Raw genomic sequence first — 15,843 nt, forward strand, 5'->3', positions numbered from 1 at the left:
GTAAATAGTATTAAATCTGTAGTGGTGAACAGCCATTTTCTTTTGATTGTTTTCTCTTGTTTTCACATTAGGGAGTTAGGGTTAGCGACTGTCTTTTGGTTTGTTTATTTCTATCAGGCTAGCTAGCACTTTCTGTGGGAAATGGCTTATTTTGTTTATTATGTTGGCCTTGGTTCGCCCTGAGTTGTAGTGTCATGTTTTGTTTGACACTTTATGTTGTTTAAAATAAATATAATTCTGTTGGAACATCTCGATCCTGGATTATGGTTTGGAGACCGGAGAGGGAACATCCTAATTTATCTTTGTATGTTGCACCCTGACCCCCTAGACAGGGGCGTAACAGACCAGTACAGTTATAGTACTTTGTACTTTGCCACATTTATCTTCTTCTTAGCAAGTGTTATGCATTCTGCTTCTACAGTGTTTTTAGGAGCTGTTGATGATATCAAATGCAGCTTACGGCCACACCGCTCTCTAAGCGCCCGATCTCGTCCGATCTCGTCCGATCTCGGCAGCCAAATAGAGCCGGGCCTGGTTAGTACTTGGTAGGAAGACCGCCTGGGAATACCAGGTGCTGTAAGCTTTTTTGCTTGGGTTTACGGGCAGCACAAGCTGGTGTTACTGCCTATTTATTCCTAGAAATTGTTCTATATTTTCATCAAATTTTGTTCTTTCATTGCTGTTTTGCTACTTTATTGGTTTGTCAACCATCGTGCTTCTTTACTACTAGACCAGTACCGTTTTAGTACTTTGCCACATTTATCTTCTTCTTAGCGAGTGTCATGCATTCTGCTTCTCCAGCGTTTTTAGGAGCTGTTGATGATGTCAAATGCAGCTTACGGCCACACCGCTCTCTAAGCGCCCGATCTCGTCCGATCTCGGCAGCCAAATAAGGCCGGGCCTAGTTAGTATTTGGTTGGAAGACCGCCTGGGAATACCAGGTGCTGTAAGCTTTTTTGCTTGGGTTTACGGGCAGCACAAGCTTGTGTTACTGCCTATTTATTCATAGAAATTGTTCCATATTTTCATCAAATTTTGTTCTTTCATTGCTATTTTGATAATTTATTGGTTTGTCAACCATCGTGCTTCATTACTAGTAGACCATGTTACGGTCCTGGCCATATGTGTTGTTTTTTTTTTGTTGTTCTTATAGGTGCCCTGCCTGATTGGCCGGATTGGGGGGCAGTACAGGAAGCTGATTGGTCCATCCTACACTTCCTGGAGTTTTAAAAGTACGGTTCCCAACAGCTAGCGAGGCTCTTTCTGGCAGCAGCACCTGTTTGCTGTTCTTGGTTTCCAAACCTTATTTAGCATTTTTGAATTGTTAGGTTTTGTGCCGTGGTTTTGTCTATAAATTGTATATTTTGTAAATAGTATTAAATCTGTAGGGGTGAACTGTCATTTTCTTTGGATTGTTTTCACATTTGGGAGTTAGGGTTAGCGACTGTCTTTTGGTTTGTTTATTTCTATCAGGCTAGCTAGCACTTTCTGTGGGAAATGGCTTAATTTGTTTATTATGTTGGTCCTTGGTTCGCCCTGAGTTGTAGTGTCATGTTTTGTTTGACACTTTCTTTCGTTTAAAATAAATATCATTCTGTTGGAACATCTCGATCCTGGATTTTGGTTTGGGGATCGGAGAGGGAACATGCTAATTTATCTTTGTATGTTGCACCCTGACCCCCTAGACAGGGGCGTAACAGACCAGTACAGTTATAGTACTTTGTACTTTGCCCCATTTATCTTCTTCTTAGCAAGTGTCATGCATTCTGCTTCTCCAGCGTTTTTAAGAGCTTTTGATGATGTCAAATGCAGCTTACGGCCACACTGCTCTCTAAGCGCCCGATCTCGTCTGATCTCGTCCGATCTCGGCAGCCAAATAAAGCCGGGCCTGGTTAGTACTTGGTAGGAAGACCGCGTGGGAATACCAGGTGCTGTAAGCTTTTTTGCTTGGGTTTACGGGCAGCACAAGCTGGTGTTACTGCCTATTTATTCATAGAAATTGTTCTATATTTTCATCAAATTTTGTTCTTTCATTACTGTTTTGCTACTTTATTGGTTTGTCAACCATCGTGCTTCATTACTAGTAGACCATGTTACGGTCCTGGCCATATGTGTTGTTTTTATTTTCTTGTTCTTATAGGTGCCCTGCCTGATTGGCCGGATTGAGGGGCAGTACAGGAAGCTGATTGGTCCATCCTACACTTCCTGGAGTTTTAAAAGTACGGTTCCCAACAGCTAGCGAGGCTCTTTCTGGCAGCAGCACCTGTTTGCTGTTCTTGGTTTCCAAACCTTATTTAGCATTTTTGAATTCTTAGGTTTTGTGCCGTGGTTTTGTTTATAAATTGTATATTTTGTAAATAGTATTAAATCTTTAGGGGTGAACAGCCATTTTCTTTTGATTGTTTTCTCTTGTTTTCACATTAGGGAGTTAGGGTTAGCGAGTGTCTTTTGGTTTGTTTATTTCTATCAGGCTAGCTAGCACTTTCTGTGGGAAATGGCTTATTTTGTTTATTATGTTGGCCTTGGTTCGCCCTGAGTTGTAGTGTCATGTTTTGTTTGACACTTTCTTTCGTTTAAAATAAATATCATTCTGTTGGAACATCTCGATACTGGAGTTTGGTTTGGGGATCGGAGAGGGAACATGCTAATTTATCTTTGTATGTTGCACCCTGACCCCCTGGACAGGGGCGTAACAGACCAGTACAGTTATATTACTTTGTACTTTGCCACATTTATCTTCTTCTTAGCAAGTGTCATGCATTCTGCTTCTCCAGCGTTTTTAAGAGCTGTTGATGATGTCAAATGCAGCTTACGGCCACACCGCTCTCTAAGCGCCCGATCTCGTCCGATCTCGGCAGCCAAATAGAGCCGGGCCTGGTTAGTACTTGGTAGGAAGACTGCCTGGGAATACCAGGTGCTTTAAGCTTTTTTGCTTGGGTTTACGGGCAGCACAAGCTGGTGTTACTGCCTATTTATTCATAGAAATTGTTCTATATTTTCATCAAATTTTGTTCTTTCATTGCTGTTGTTTTGCTACTTTATTGGTTTCTCAACCATCGTGCTTCATTACTAGTAGACCATGTTAAATAAATTGTATATTTTGTAAATAGTATTAAATCTGTAGGGGTGAACTGCCATTTTCTTGGACTGTTTTCACATTAGGGAGTAAGGGTTAGCGACTGTCTTTTGGTTTGTTTATTTCTATCAGGCTAGCTAGCACTTTCTATGGGAAATGGCTTATTTTGTTTATTATGTTGGCCTTGGTTCGCCCTTAGTTGTAGTGTCATGTTTTGTTTGACACTTTCTTTCGTTTAAAATAAATATCATTCTGTTGGAACATCTCGATCCTGGATTTTGGTTTGGGGATCGGAGAGGGAACATGCTAATTTATCTTTGTATGTTGCACCCTGACCCCCTGGACAGGGGCGTAACAGACCAGTGCAGTTATAGTACTTTGTACTTTGCCACATTTATCTTCTTCTTAGCAAGTGTCATGCATTCTGCTTCTCCAGCGTTTTTAGGAGCTGTTGATGATGTCAAATGCAGCTTACGGCCACACCGCTCTCTAAGCGCCCGATCTCGTCCGATCTCGGCAGCCAAATAAGGCCGGGCCTAGTTAGTACTTGGTTGGAAGACCGCCTGGGAATACCAGGTGCTGTAAGCTTTTTTGCTTGGGTTTACGGGCAGCACAAGCTGGTGTTACTGCCTATTTATTCATAGAAATTGTTCCATATTTTCATCAAATTTTGTTCTTTCATTGCTATTTTGATAATTTATTGGTTTGTCAACCATCGTGCTTCATTACTAGTAGACCATGTTACGGTCCTGGCCATATGTGTTGTTTTTTTTTTGTTGTTCTTATAGGTGCCCTGCCTGATTGGCCGGATTGGGGGGCAGTACAGGAAGCTGATTGGTCCATCCTACACTTCCTGGAGTTTTAAAAGTACGGTTCCCAACAGCTAGCGAGGCTCTTTCTGGCAGCAGCACCTGTTTGCTGTTCTTGGTTTCCAAACCTTATTTAGCATTTTTGAATTGTTAGGTTTTGTGCCGTGGTTTTGTCTATAAATTGTATATTTTGTAAATAGTATTAAATCTGTAGGGGTGAACTGTCATTTTCTTTGGATTGTTTTCACATTTGGGAGTTAGGGTTAGCGACTGTCTTTTGGTTTGTTTATTTCTATCAGGCTAGCTAGCACTTTCTGTGGGAAATGGCTTAATTTGTTTATTATGTTGGTCCTTGGTTCGCCCTGAGTTGTAGTGTCATGTTTTGTTTGACACTTTCTTTCGTTTAAAATAAATATCATTCTGTTGGAACATCTCGATCCTGGATTTTGGTTTGGGGATCGGAGAGGGAACATGCTAATTTATCTTTGTATGTTGCACCCTGACCCCCTAGACAGGGGCGTAACAGACCAGTACAGTTATAGTACTTTGTACTTTGCCACATTTATCTTCTTCTTAGCAAGTGTCATGAATTCTGCTTCTCCAGCGTTTTTAAGAGCTTTTGATGATGTCAAATGCAGCTTACGGCCACACTGCTCTCTAAGCGCCCGATCTCGTCTGATCTCGTCCGATCTCGGCAGCCAAATAAAGCCGGGCCTGGTTAGTACTTGGTAGGAAGACCGCGTGGGAATACCAGGTGCTGTAAGCTTTTTTGCTTGGGTTTACGGGCAGCACAAGCTGGTGTTACTGCCTATTTATTCATAGAAATTGTTCTATATTTTCATCAAATTTTGTTCTTTCATTACTGTTTTGCTATTTTTTTGGTTTGTCAACCATCGTGCTTCATTACTAGTAGACCATGTTACGGTCCTGGCCATATGTGTTGTTTTTATTTTCTTGTTCTTATAGGTGCCCTGCCTGATTGGCCGGATTGGGGGGCAGTACAGGAAGCTGATTGGTCCATCCTACACTTCCTGGAGTTTTCAAAGTACGGTTCCCAACAGCTAGCGAGGCTCTTTCTGGCAGCAGCACCTGTTTGCTGTTCTTGGTTTCCAAACCTTATTTAGCATTTTTGAATTGTTAGGTTTTGTGCCGTGGTTTTGTTTATAAATTGTATATTTTGTAAATAGTATTAAATCTTTAGGGGTGAACAGCCATTTTCTTTTGATTGTTTTCTCTTGTTTTCACATTAGGGAGTTAGGGTTAGCGAGTGTCTTTTGGTTTGTTTATTTCTATCAGGCTAGCTAGCACTTTCTGTGGGAAATGGCTTATTTTGTTTATTATGTTGGCCTTGGTTCGCCCTGAGTTGTAGTGTCATGTTTTGTTTGACACTTTCTTTCGTTTAAAATAAATATCATTCTGTTGGAACATCTCGATACTGGAGTTTGGTTTGGGGATCGGAGAGGGAACATGCTAATTTATCTTTGTATGTTGCACCCTGACCCCCTGGACAGGGGCGTAACAGACCAGTACAGTTATATTACTTTGTACTTTGCCACATTTATCTTCTTCTTAGCAAGTGTCATGCATTCTGCTTCTCCAGCGTTTTTAAGAGCTGTTGATGATGTCAAATGCAGCTTACGGCCACACCGCTCTCTAAGCGCCGGATCTCGTCCGATCTCGGCAGCCAAATAGAGCCGGGCCTGGTTAGTACTTGGTAGGAAGACCGCCTGGGAATACCAGGTGCTTTAAGCTTTTTTGCTTGGGTTTACGGGCAGCACAAGCTGGTGTTACTGCCTATTTATTCATAGAAATTGTTCTATATTTTCATCAAATTTTGTTCTTTCATTGCTGTTGTTTTGCTACTTTATTGGTTTCTCAACCATCGTGCTTCATTACTAGTAGACCATGTTAAATAAATTGTATATTTTGTAAATAGTATTAAATCTGTAGGGGTGAACTGCCATTTTCTTGGACTGTTTTCACATTAGGGAGTAAGGGTTAGCGACTGTCTTTTGGTTTGTTTATTTCTATCAGGCTAGCTAGCACTTTCTATGGGAAATGGCTTATTTTGTTTATTATGTTGGCCTTGGTTCGCCCTGAGTTGTAGTGTCATGTTTTGTTTGACACTTTCTTTCGTTTAAAATAAATATCATTCTGTTGGAACATCTCGATCCTGGATTTTGGTTTGGGGATCGGAGAGGGAACATGCTAATTTATCTTTGTATGTTGCACCCTGACCCCCTGGACAGGGGCGTAACAGACCAGTACAGTTATAGTACTTTGTACTTTGCCACATTTATCTTCTTCTTAGCAAGTGTCATGCATTCTGCTTCTCCAGCGTTTTTAAGAGCTGTTGATGATGTCAAATGCAGCTTACGGCCACACCGCTCTCTAAGCGCCCGATCTCGTCCGATCTCGGCAGCCAAATAGAGCCGGGCCTGGTTAGTACTTGGTAGGAAGACCGCCCAGGAATACCAGGTGCTGTAAGCTTTTTTGCTTGGGTTTACGGGCAGCACAAGCTGGTGTTACTGCCTATTTATTCATAGAAATTGTTCTATATTTTCATCAAATTTTGTTCTTTCATTGCTGTTTTGCTACTTTATTGTTTTTTCAACCATCGTGCTTCATTACTAGTAGACCATGTTACGGTCCTGGCCATATGTGTTGTTTTTTTTTTCTCGTTCTTATAGGTGCCCTGCCTGATTGGCCGGATTGAGGGGCAGTACAGGAAGCTGATTGGTCCATCCTACACTTCCTGGAGTTTTAAAAGTACGGTTCCCAACAGCTAGCGAGGCTCTTTCTGGCAGCAGCACCTGTTTGCTGTTCTTGGTTTCCAAACCTTATTTAGCATTTTTGAATTCTTAGGTTTTGTGCCGTGGTTTTGTTTATAAATTGTATATTTTGTAAATAGTATTAAATCTTTAGGGGTGAACAGCCATTTTCTTTTGATTGTTTTCTCTTGTTTTCACATTAGGGAGTTAGGGTTAGCGAGTGTCTTTTGGTTTGTTTATTTCTATCAGGCTAGCTAGCACTTTCTGTGGGAAATGGCTTATTTTGTTTATTATGTTGGCCTTGGTTCGCCCTGAGTTGTAGTGTCATGTTTTGTTTGACACTTTCTTTCGTTTAAAATAAATATCATTCTGTTGGAACATCTCGATACTGGAGTTTGGTTTGGGGATCGGAGAGGGAACATGCTAATTTATCTTTGTATGTTGCACCCTGACCCCCTGGACAGGGGCGTAACAGACCAGTACAGTTATATTACTTTGTACTTTGCCACATTTATCTTCTTCTTAGCAAGTGTCATGCATTCTGCTTCTCCAGCGTTTTTAAGAGCTGTTGATGATGTCAAATGCAGCTTACGGCCACACCGCTCTCTAAGCGCCCGATCTCGTCCGATCTCGGCAGCCAAATAGAGCCGGGCCTGGTTAGTACTTGGTAGGAAGACCGCCTGGGAATACCAGGTGCTTTAAGCTTTTTTGCTTGGGTTTACGGGCAGCACAAGCTGGTGTTACTGCCTATTTATTCATAGAAATTGTTCTATATTTTCATCAAATTTTGTTCTTTCATTGCTGTTGTTTTGCTACTTTATTGGTTTCTCAACCATCGTGCTTCATTACTAGTAGACCATGTTAAATAAATTGTATATTTTGTAAATAGTATTAAATCTGTAGGGGTGAACTGCCATTTTCTTGGACTGTTTTCACATTAGGGAGTAAGGGTTAGCGACTGTCTTTTGGTTTGTTTATTTCTATCAGGCTAGCTAGCACTTTCTATGGGAAATGGCTTATTTTGTTTATTATGTTGGCCTTGGTTCGCCCTTAGTTGTAGTGTCATGTTTTGTTTGACACTTTCTTTCGTTTAAAATAAATATCATTCTGTTGGAACATCTCGATCCTGGATTTTGGTTTGGGGATCGGAGAGGGAACATGCTAATTTATCTTTGTATGTTGCACCCTGACCCCCTGGACAGGGGCGTAACAGACCAGTGCAGTTATAGTACTTTGTACTTTGCCACATTTATCTTCTTCTTAGCAAGTGTCATGCATTCTGCTTCTCCAGCGTTTTTAGGAGCTGTTGATGATGTCAAATGCAGCTTACGGCCACACCGCTCTCTAAGCGCCCGATCTCGTCCGATCTCGGCAGCCAAATAAGGCCGGGCCTAGTTAGTACTTGGTTGGAAGACCGCCTGGGAATACCAGGTGCTGTAAGCTTTTTTGCTTGGGTTTACGGGCAGCACAAGCTGGTGTTACTGCCTATTTATTCATAGAAATTGTTCCATATTTTCATCAAATTTTGTTCTTTCATTGCTATTTTGATAATTTATTGGTTTGTCAACCATCGTGCTTCATTACTAGTAGACCATGTTACGGTCCTGGCCATATGTGTTGTTTTTTTTTTGTTGTTCTTATAGGTGCCCTGCCTGATTGGCCGGATTGGGGGGCAGTACAGGAAGCTGATTGGTCCATCCTACACTTCCTGGAGTTTTAAAAGTACGGTTCCCAACAGCTAGCGAGGCTCTTTCTGGCAGCAGCACCTGTTTGCTGTTCTTGGTTTCCAAACCTTATTTAGCATTTTTGAATTGTTAGGTTTTGTGCCGTGGTTTTGTCTATAAATTGTATATTTTGTAAATAGTATTAAATCTGTAGGGGTGAACTGTCATTTTCTTTGGATTGTTTTCACATTTGGGAGTTAGGGTTAGCGACTGTCTTTTGGTTTGTTTATTTCTATCAGGCTAGCTAGCACTTTCTGTGGGAAATGGCTTAATTTGTTTATTATGTTGGTCCTTGGTTCGCCCTGAGTTGTAGTGTCATGTTTTGTTTGACACTTTCTTTCGTTTAAAATAAATATCATTCTGTTGGAACATCTCGATCCTGGATTTTGGTTTGGGGATCGGAGAGGGAACATGCTAATTTATCTTTGTATGTTGCACCCTGACCCCCTAGACAGGGGCGTAACAGACCAGTACAGTTATAGTACTTTGTACTTTGCCACATTTATCTTCTTCTTAGCAAGTGTCATGCATTCTGCTTCTCCAGCGTTTTTAAGAGCTTTTGATGATGTCAAATGCAGCTTACGGCCACACTGCTCTCTAAGCGCCCGATCTCGTCTGATCTCGTCCGATCTCGGCAGCCAAATAAAGCCGGGCCTGGTTAGTACTTGGTAGGAAGACCGCGTGGGAATACCAGGTGCTGTAAGCTTTTTTGCTTGGGTTTACGGGCAGCACAAGCTGGTGTTACTGCCTATTTATTCATAGAAATTGTTCTATATTTTCATCAAATTTTGTTCTTTCATTACTGTTTTGCTACTTTATTGGTTTGTCAACCATCGTGCTTCATTACTAGTAGACCATGTTACGGTCCTGGCCATATGTGTTGTTTTTATTTTCTTGTTCTTATAGGTGCCCTGCCTGATTGGCCGGATTGGGGGGCAGTACAGGAAGCTGATTGGTCCATCCTACACTTCCTGGAGTTTTCAAAGTACGGTTCCCAACAGCTAGCGAGGCTCTTTCTGGCAGCAGCACCTGTTTGCTGTTCTTGGTTTCCAAACCTTATTTAGCATTTTTGAATTGTTAGGTTTTGTGCCGTGGTTTTGTTTATAAATTGTATATTTTGTAAATAGTATTAAATCTTTAGGGGTGAACAGCCATTTTCTTTTGATTGTTTTCTCTTGTTTTCACATTAGGGAGTTAGGGTTAGCGAGTGTCTTTTGGTTTGTTTATTTCTATCAGGCTAGCTAGCACTTTCTGTGGGAAATGGCTTATTTTGTTTATTATGTTGGCCTTGGTTCGCCCTGAGTTGTAGTGTCATGTTTTGTTTGACACTTTCTTTCGTTTAAAATAAATATCATTCTGTTGGAACATCTCGATACTGGAGTTTGGTTTGGGGATCGGAGAGGGAACATGCTAATTTATCTTTGTATGTTGCACCCTGACCCCCTGGACAGGGGCGTAACAGACCAGTACAGTTATATTACTTTGTACTTTGCCACATTTATCTTCTTCTTAGCAAGTGTCATGCATTCTGCTTCTCCAGCGTTTTTAAGAGCTGTTGATGATGTCAAATGCAGCTTACGGCCACACCGCTCTCTAAGCGCCGGATCTCGTCCGATCTCGGCAGCCAAATAGAGCCGGGCCTGGTTAGTACTTGGTAGGAAGACCGCCTGGGAATACCAGGTGCTTTAAGCTTTTTTGCTTGGGTTTACGGGCAGCACAAGCTGGTGTTACTGCCTATTTATTCATAGAAATTGTTCTATATTTTCATCAAATTTTGTTCTTTCATTGCTGTTGTTTTGCTACTTTATTGGTTTCTCAACCATCGTGCTTCATTACTAGTAGACCATGTTAAATAAATTGTATATTTTGTAAATAGTATTAAATCTGTAGGGGTGAACTGCCATTTTCTTGGACTGTTTTCACATTAGGGAGTAAGGGTTAGCGACTGTCTTTTGGTTTGTTTATTTCTATCAGGCTAGCTAGCACTTTCTATGGGAAATGGCTTATTTTGTTTATTATGTTGGCCTTGGTTCGCCCTGAGTTGTAGTGTCATGTTTTGTTTGACACTTTCTTTCGTTTAAAATAAATATCATTCTGTTGGAACATCTCGATCCTGGATTTTGGTTTGGGGATCGGAGAGGGAACATGCTAATTTATCTTTGTATGTTGCACCCTGACCCCCTGGACAGGGGCGTAACAGACCAGTACAGTTATAGTACTTTGTACTTTGCCACATTTATCTTCTTCTTAGCAAGTGTCATGCATTCTGCTTCTCCAACGTTTTTAAGAGCTGTTGATGATGTCAAATGCAGCTTACGGCCACACCGCTCTCTAAGCGCCCGATCTCGTCCGATCTCGGCAGCCAAATAGAGCCGGGCCTGGTTAGTACTTGGTAGGAAGACCGCCCAGGAATACCAGGTGCTGTAAGCTTTTTTGCTTGGGTTTACGGGCAGCACAAGCTGGTGTTACTGCCTATTTATTCATAGAAATTGTTCTATATTTTCATCAAATTTTGTTCTTTCATTGCTGTTTTGCTACTTTATTGTTTTTTCAACCATCGTGCTTCATTACTAGTAGACCATGTTACGGTCCTGGCCATATGTGTTGTTTTTTTTTTCTCGTTCTTATAGGTGCCCTGCCTGATTGGCCGGATTGAGGGGCAGTACAGGAAGCTGATTGGTCCATCCTACACTTCCTGGAGTTTTAAAAGTACGGTTCCCAACAGCTAGCGAGGCTCTTTCTGGCAGCAGCACCTGTTTGCTGTTCTTGGTTTCCAAACCTTATTTAGCATTTTTGAATTGTTAGGTTTTGTGCCGTGGTTTTGTTTATAAATTGTATATTTTGTAAATAGTATTAAATCTGTAGGGGTGAACTGCCATTTTCTTGGACTGTTTTCCCATTAGGGAGTAAGGGTTAGCGACTGTCTTTTGGTTTGTTTATTTCTATCAGGCTAGCTAGCACTTTCTGTGGGAAATAGCTTATTTTGTTTATTATGTTGGCCTTGGTTCGCCCTGAGTTGTAGTGTCATGTTTTGTTTGACACTTTCTTTCGTTTAAAATAAATATCATTCTGTTGGAACATCTCGATCCTGGATTTTGGTTTGGGGATCGGAGAGGGAACATGCTAATTTATCTTTGTATGTTGCACCCTGACCCCCTGGACAGGGGCGTAACAGACCAGTACAGTTATAGTACTTTGTACTTTGCCACATTTGTCTTCTTCTTAGCAAGTGTCATGCATTCTGCTTCTCCAGTGTTTTTAAGAGCTGTTGATGATGTCAAATGCAGCTTACGGCCACACCGCTCTCTAAGCGCCCAATCTCGTCCGATCTCGGCAGCCAAATAGAGCCGGGCCTGGTTAGTACTTGGTAGGAAGACTGCCTGGGAATACCAGGTGTTGTAAGCTTTTTTGCTTGGGTTTACGGGCAGCACAAGCTGGTGTTACTGCCTATTTATTCATAGAAATTGTTCTATATTTTCATCAAATTTTGTTCTTTCATTGCTGTTTTGCTACTTTATTGGTTTTTCAACCATCGTGCTTCATTACTAGTAGACCATGTTACGGTCCTGGCCATATGTGTTGTTTTTATTTTCTCGTTCTTATAGGTGCCCTGCCTGATTGGCCGGATTGAGGGGCAGTACAGGAAGCTGATTGGTCCATCCTACACTTCCTGGAGTTTTAAAAGTACGGTTCCCAACAGCTAGCGAGGCTCTTTCTGGCAGCAGCACCTGTTTGCTGTTCTTGGTTTCCAAACCTTATTTAGCATTTTTGAATTCTTAGGTTTTGTGCCGTGGTTTTGTTTATAAATTGTATATTTTGTAATTCGTATTAAATCTGTAGGGGTGAACAGCCATTTTCTTTTGATTGTTTTCTCTTGTTTTCACATTAGGGAGTTAGGGTTAGCGACTGTCTTTTGGTTTTTTTATTTCTATCAGGCTAGCTAGCACTTTCTGTGGGAAATGGCTTATTTTGTTTATTATGTTGGCCTTGGTTCGCCCTGAGTTGTAGTGTCATGTTTTGTTTGACACTTTCTTTCGTTTAAAATAAATATCATTCTGTTGGAACATCTCGATCCTGGATTTTGGTTTGGGGATCGGAGAGGGAACATGCTAATTTATCTTTGTATGTTGCACCCTGACCCCCTGGACAGGGGCGTAACAGACCAGTACAGTTATAGTACTTTGTACTTTGCCACATTTATCTTCTTCTTAGCAAGTGTCATGCATTCTGCTTCTCCAGCGTTTTTAAGAGCTGTTGATGATGTCAAATGCAGCTTACGGCCACACCGCTCTCTAAGCGCCCGATCTCGTCCGATCTCGGCAGCCAAATAGAGCCGGGCCTGGTTAGTACTTGGTAGGAAGACCGCCTGGGAATACCAGGTGCTGTAAGCTTTTTTGCTTGGGTTTACGGGCAGCACAAGCTGGTGTTACTGCCTATTTATTCATAGAAATTGTTCTATATTTTCATCAAATTTTGTTCTTTCATTGCTGTTTTGCTACTTTATTGGTTTTTCAACCATCGTGCTTCATTACTAGTAGACCATGTTACGGTCCTGGCCATATGTGTTGTTTTTATTTTGTTGTTCTTATAGGTGCCCTGCCTGATTGGCCGGATTGGGGGGCAGTACAGGAAGCTGATTGGTCCATCCTACACTTCCTGGAGTTTTAAAAGTACGGTTCCCAACAGCTAGCGTGGCTCTTTCTGGCAGCAGCACCTGTTTGCTGTTCTTGGTTTCCAAACTTTATTTAGCATTTTTGAATTGTTAGGTTTTATGCCGTGGTTTTTTTTTATAAATTGTATATTTTGTAAATAGTATTAAATCTGTAGGGGTGAACAGCCATTTTCTTTTAATTGTTTTCTCTTGTTTTCACATTAGGGAGTTAGGGTTAGCGACTGTCTTTTGGTTTGTTTATTTCTATCAGGCTAGCTAGCACTTTCTGTGGGAAATGGCTAATTTTGTTTATTATGTTGGCCTTGGTTCGCCCTGAGTTGTAGTGTCATGTTTTGTTTGACACTTTCTTACGTTTAAAATAAATATCATTCTGTTGGAACATCTCGATCCTGGATTTTGGTTTGGGGATCGGAGAGGGAACATGCTAATTTATCTTTGTATGTTGCACCCTGACCCCCTGGACAGGGGCGTAACAGACCAGTACAGTTATAGTACTTTATACTTTGCCACATTTATCTTCTTCTTAGCAAGTGTCATGCATTCTGCTTCTCCAGCGTTTTTAAGAGCTGTTGATGATGTCAAATGCAGCTTGCGGCCACACCGCTCTCTAAGCGCCCGATCTCGTCCGATCTCGGCAGCCAAATAGAGCCGGGCCTGGTTAGTACTTGGTAGGAAGACCGCCTGGGAATACCAGGTGTTGTAAGCTTTTTTGCTTGGGTTTACGGGCAGCACAAGCTGGTGTTACTGCCTATTTATTCATAGAAATTGTTCTATATTTTCATCAAATTTTGTTCTTTCATTGCTGTTTTGCTACTTTATTGGTTTTTCAACCATCTTGCTTCATTACTAGTAGACCATGTTACGGTCCTGGCCATATGTGTTGTTTTTATTTTCTCGTTCTTATAGGTGCCCTGCCTGATTGGCCGGATTGAGGGGCAGTACAGGAAGCTGATTGGTCCATCCTACACTTCCTGGAGTTTTAAAAGTACGGTTCCCAACAGCTAGCGAGGCTCTTTCTGGCAGCAGCACCTGTTTGCTGTTCTTGGTTTCCAAACCTTATTTAGCATTTTTGAATTGTTAGGTTTTGTGCCGTGGTTTTGTTTATAAATTGTATATTTTGTAATTCGTATTAAATCTGTAGGGGTGAACAGCCATTTTCTTTTGATTGTTTTCTCTTGTTTTCACATTAGGGAGTTAGGGTTAGCGACTGTCTTTTGGTTTGTTTATTTCTATCAGGCTAGCTAGCACTTTCTGTGGGAAATGGCTTATTTTGTTTATTATGTTGGCCTTGGTTCGCCCTGAGTTGTAGTGTCATGTTTTGTTTGACACTTTCTTTCGTTTAAAATAAATATCATTCTGTTGGAACATCTCGACCCTGGATTTTGGTTTGGGGATCGGAGAGGGAACATGCTAATTTATCTTTGTATGTTGCACCCTGACCCCCTGGACAGGGGCGTAACAGACCAGTACAGTTATAGTACTTTGTACTTTGCCACATTTATCTTCTTCTTAGCAAGTTTCATGCATTCTGCTTCTCCAACGTTTTTAAGAGCTGTTGATGATGTCAAATGCAGCTTACGGCCACACCGCTCTCTAAGCGCCCGATCTCGTCCGATCTCGGCAGCCAAATAGAGCCGGGCCTGGTTAGTACTTGGTAGGAAGACCGCGTGGGAATACCAGGTGCTGTAAGCTTTTTTGCTTGGGTTTACGGGCAGCACAAGCTGGTGTTACTGCCTATTTATTCATAGAAATTGTTCTATATTTTCATCAAATTTTGTTCTTTCATTACTGTTTTGCTACTTTATTGGTTTGTCAACCATCGTGCTTCATTACTAGTAGACCATGTTACGGTCCTGGCCATATGTGTTGTTTATATTTTCTTGTTCTTATAGGTGCCCTGCCTGATTGGCCGGATTGGGGGGCAGTACAGGAAGCTGATTGGTCCATCCTACACTTCCTGGAGTTTTAAAAGTACGGTTCCCAACAGCTAGCGAGGCTCTTTCTGGCAGCAGCACCTGTTTGCTGTTCTTGGTTTCCAAACTTTATTTAGCATTTTTGAATTGTTAGGTTTTATGCCGTGGTTTTGTTTATAAATTGTATATTTTGTAAATAGTATTAAATCTGTAGGGGTGAACTGCCATTTTCTTTGGATTGTTTTCACATTTGGGAGTTAGGGTTAGCGACTGTGTTTTGGTTTGTTTATTTCTATCAGGCTAGCTAGCACTTTCTGTGGGAAATGGCTTATTTTGTTTATTATGTTGGCCTTGGTTCGCCCTGAGTTGTAGTGTCATGTTTTGTTTGACACTTTCTTTCGTTTAAAATAAATATCATTCTGTTGGAACATCTCGATCCTGGATTTTGGTTTGGGGATCGGAGAGGGAACATGCTAATTTATCTTTGTATGTTGCACCCTGACCCCCTGGACAGGGGCGTAACAGACCAGTACAGTTATAGTACTTTGTACTTTGCCACATTTATCTTCTTCTTAGCAAGTGTCATGCATTCTGCTTCTCCAGCGTTTTTAAGAGCTGTTGATGATGTCAAATGCAGCTTACGGCCACACCGCTCTCTAAGCGCCCGATCTCGTCCGATCTCGGCAGCCAAATAGAGCCGGGCCTGGTTAGTACTTGGTAGGAAGACCGCCTGGGAATACCAGGTGCTGTAAGCTTTTTTGCTTGGGTTTACGGGCAGCACAAGCTGGTGTTACTGCCTATTTATTCATAGAAATTGTTCTATATTTTCATCAAATTTTGTTCTTTCATTGCTGTTTTGCTACTTTATTGGTTTTTCA

The 15,843-nt window shown here is 41.4% G+C and overlaps 18 pseudogenes; all 18 read left to right on the forward strand.

Moving 5' to 3' along the window:
* Positions 1–454: 454 nt before the first annotated feature.
* Positions 455–583, forward strand: LOC137112635 (5S ribosomal RNA; annotated as a pseudogene).
* A 251-nt stretch (positions 584–834) lies between these two features.
* LOC137112626 (5S ribosomal RNA) lies at positions 835–953 on the forward strand (annotated as a pseudogene).
* Positions 954–1,811: 858 nt separating this feature from the next.
* Positions 1,812–1,940, forward strand: LOC137112703 (5S ribosomal RNA; annotated as a pseudogene).
* Positions 1,941–2,807: 867 nt separating this feature from the next.
* Positions 2,808–2,926, forward strand: LOC137112611 (5S ribosomal RNA; annotated as a pseudogene).
* Positions 2,927–3,545: 619 nt separating this feature from the next.
* LOC137112555 (5S ribosomal RNA) lies at positions 3,546–3,664 on the forward strand (annotated as a pseudogene).
* An 858-nt stretch (positions 3,665–4,522) lies between these two features.
* On the forward strand, positions 4,523–4,651 carry LOC137112704 (5S ribosomal RNA; annotated as a pseudogene).
* Positions 4,652–5,518: 867 nt separating this feature from the next.
* Positions 5,519–5,637, forward strand: LOC137112650 (5S ribosomal RNA; annotated as a pseudogene).
* A 619-nt stretch (positions 5,638–6,256) lies between these two features.
* LOC137112447 (5S ribosomal RNA) lies at positions 6,257–6,375 on the forward strand (annotated as a pseudogene).
* Positions 6,376–7,242: 867 nt separating this feature from the next.
* On the forward strand, positions 7,243–7,361 carry LOC137112537 (5S ribosomal RNA; annotated as a pseudogene).
* Positions 7,362–7,980: 619 nt separating this feature from the next.
* Positions 7,981–8,099, forward strand: LOC137112556 (5S ribosomal RNA; annotated as a pseudogene).
* Positions 8,100–8,957: 858 nt separating this feature from the next.
* Positions 8,958–9,086, forward strand: LOC137112705 (5S ribosomal RNA; annotated as a pseudogene).
* An 867-nt stretch (positions 9,087–9,953) lies between these two features.
* LOC137112651 (5S ribosomal RNA) lies at positions 9,954–10,072 on the forward strand (annotated as a pseudogene).
* A 619-nt stretch (positions 10,073–10,691) lies between these two features.
* Positions 10,692–10,810, forward strand: LOC137112450 (5S ribosomal RNA; annotated as a pseudogene).
* Positions 10,811–11,666: 856 nt separating this feature from the next.
* LOC137112641 (5S ribosomal RNA) lies at positions 11,667–11,785 on the forward strand (annotated as a pseudogene).
* Positions 11,786–12,652: 867 nt separating this feature from the next.
* LOC137112866 (5S ribosomal RNA) lies at positions 12,653–12,771 on the forward strand (annotated as a pseudogene).
* Positions 12,772–13,639: 868 nt separating this feature from the next.
* Positions 13,640–13,758, forward strand: LOC137112459 (5S ribosomal RNA; annotated as a pseudogene).
* Positions 13,759–14,625: 867 nt separating this feature from the next.
* On the forward strand, positions 14,626–14,744 carry LOC137113081 (5S ribosomal RNA; annotated as a pseudogene).
* Positions 14,745–15,601: 857 nt separating this feature from the next.
* Positions 15,602–15,720, forward strand: LOC137112867 (5S ribosomal RNA; annotated as a pseudogene).
* Positions 15,721–15,843: the final 123 nt, after the last annotated feature.

Source organism: Channa argus, unplaced genomic scaffold (genome assembly GCF_033026475.1).
Source record: "Channa argus isolate prfri unplaced genomic scaffold, Channa argus male v1.0 Contig014, whole genome shotgun sequence".
Taxonomy (NCBI): Eukaryota; Metazoa; Chordata; class Actinopteri; order Anabantiformes; family Channidae; genus Channa; species Channa argus.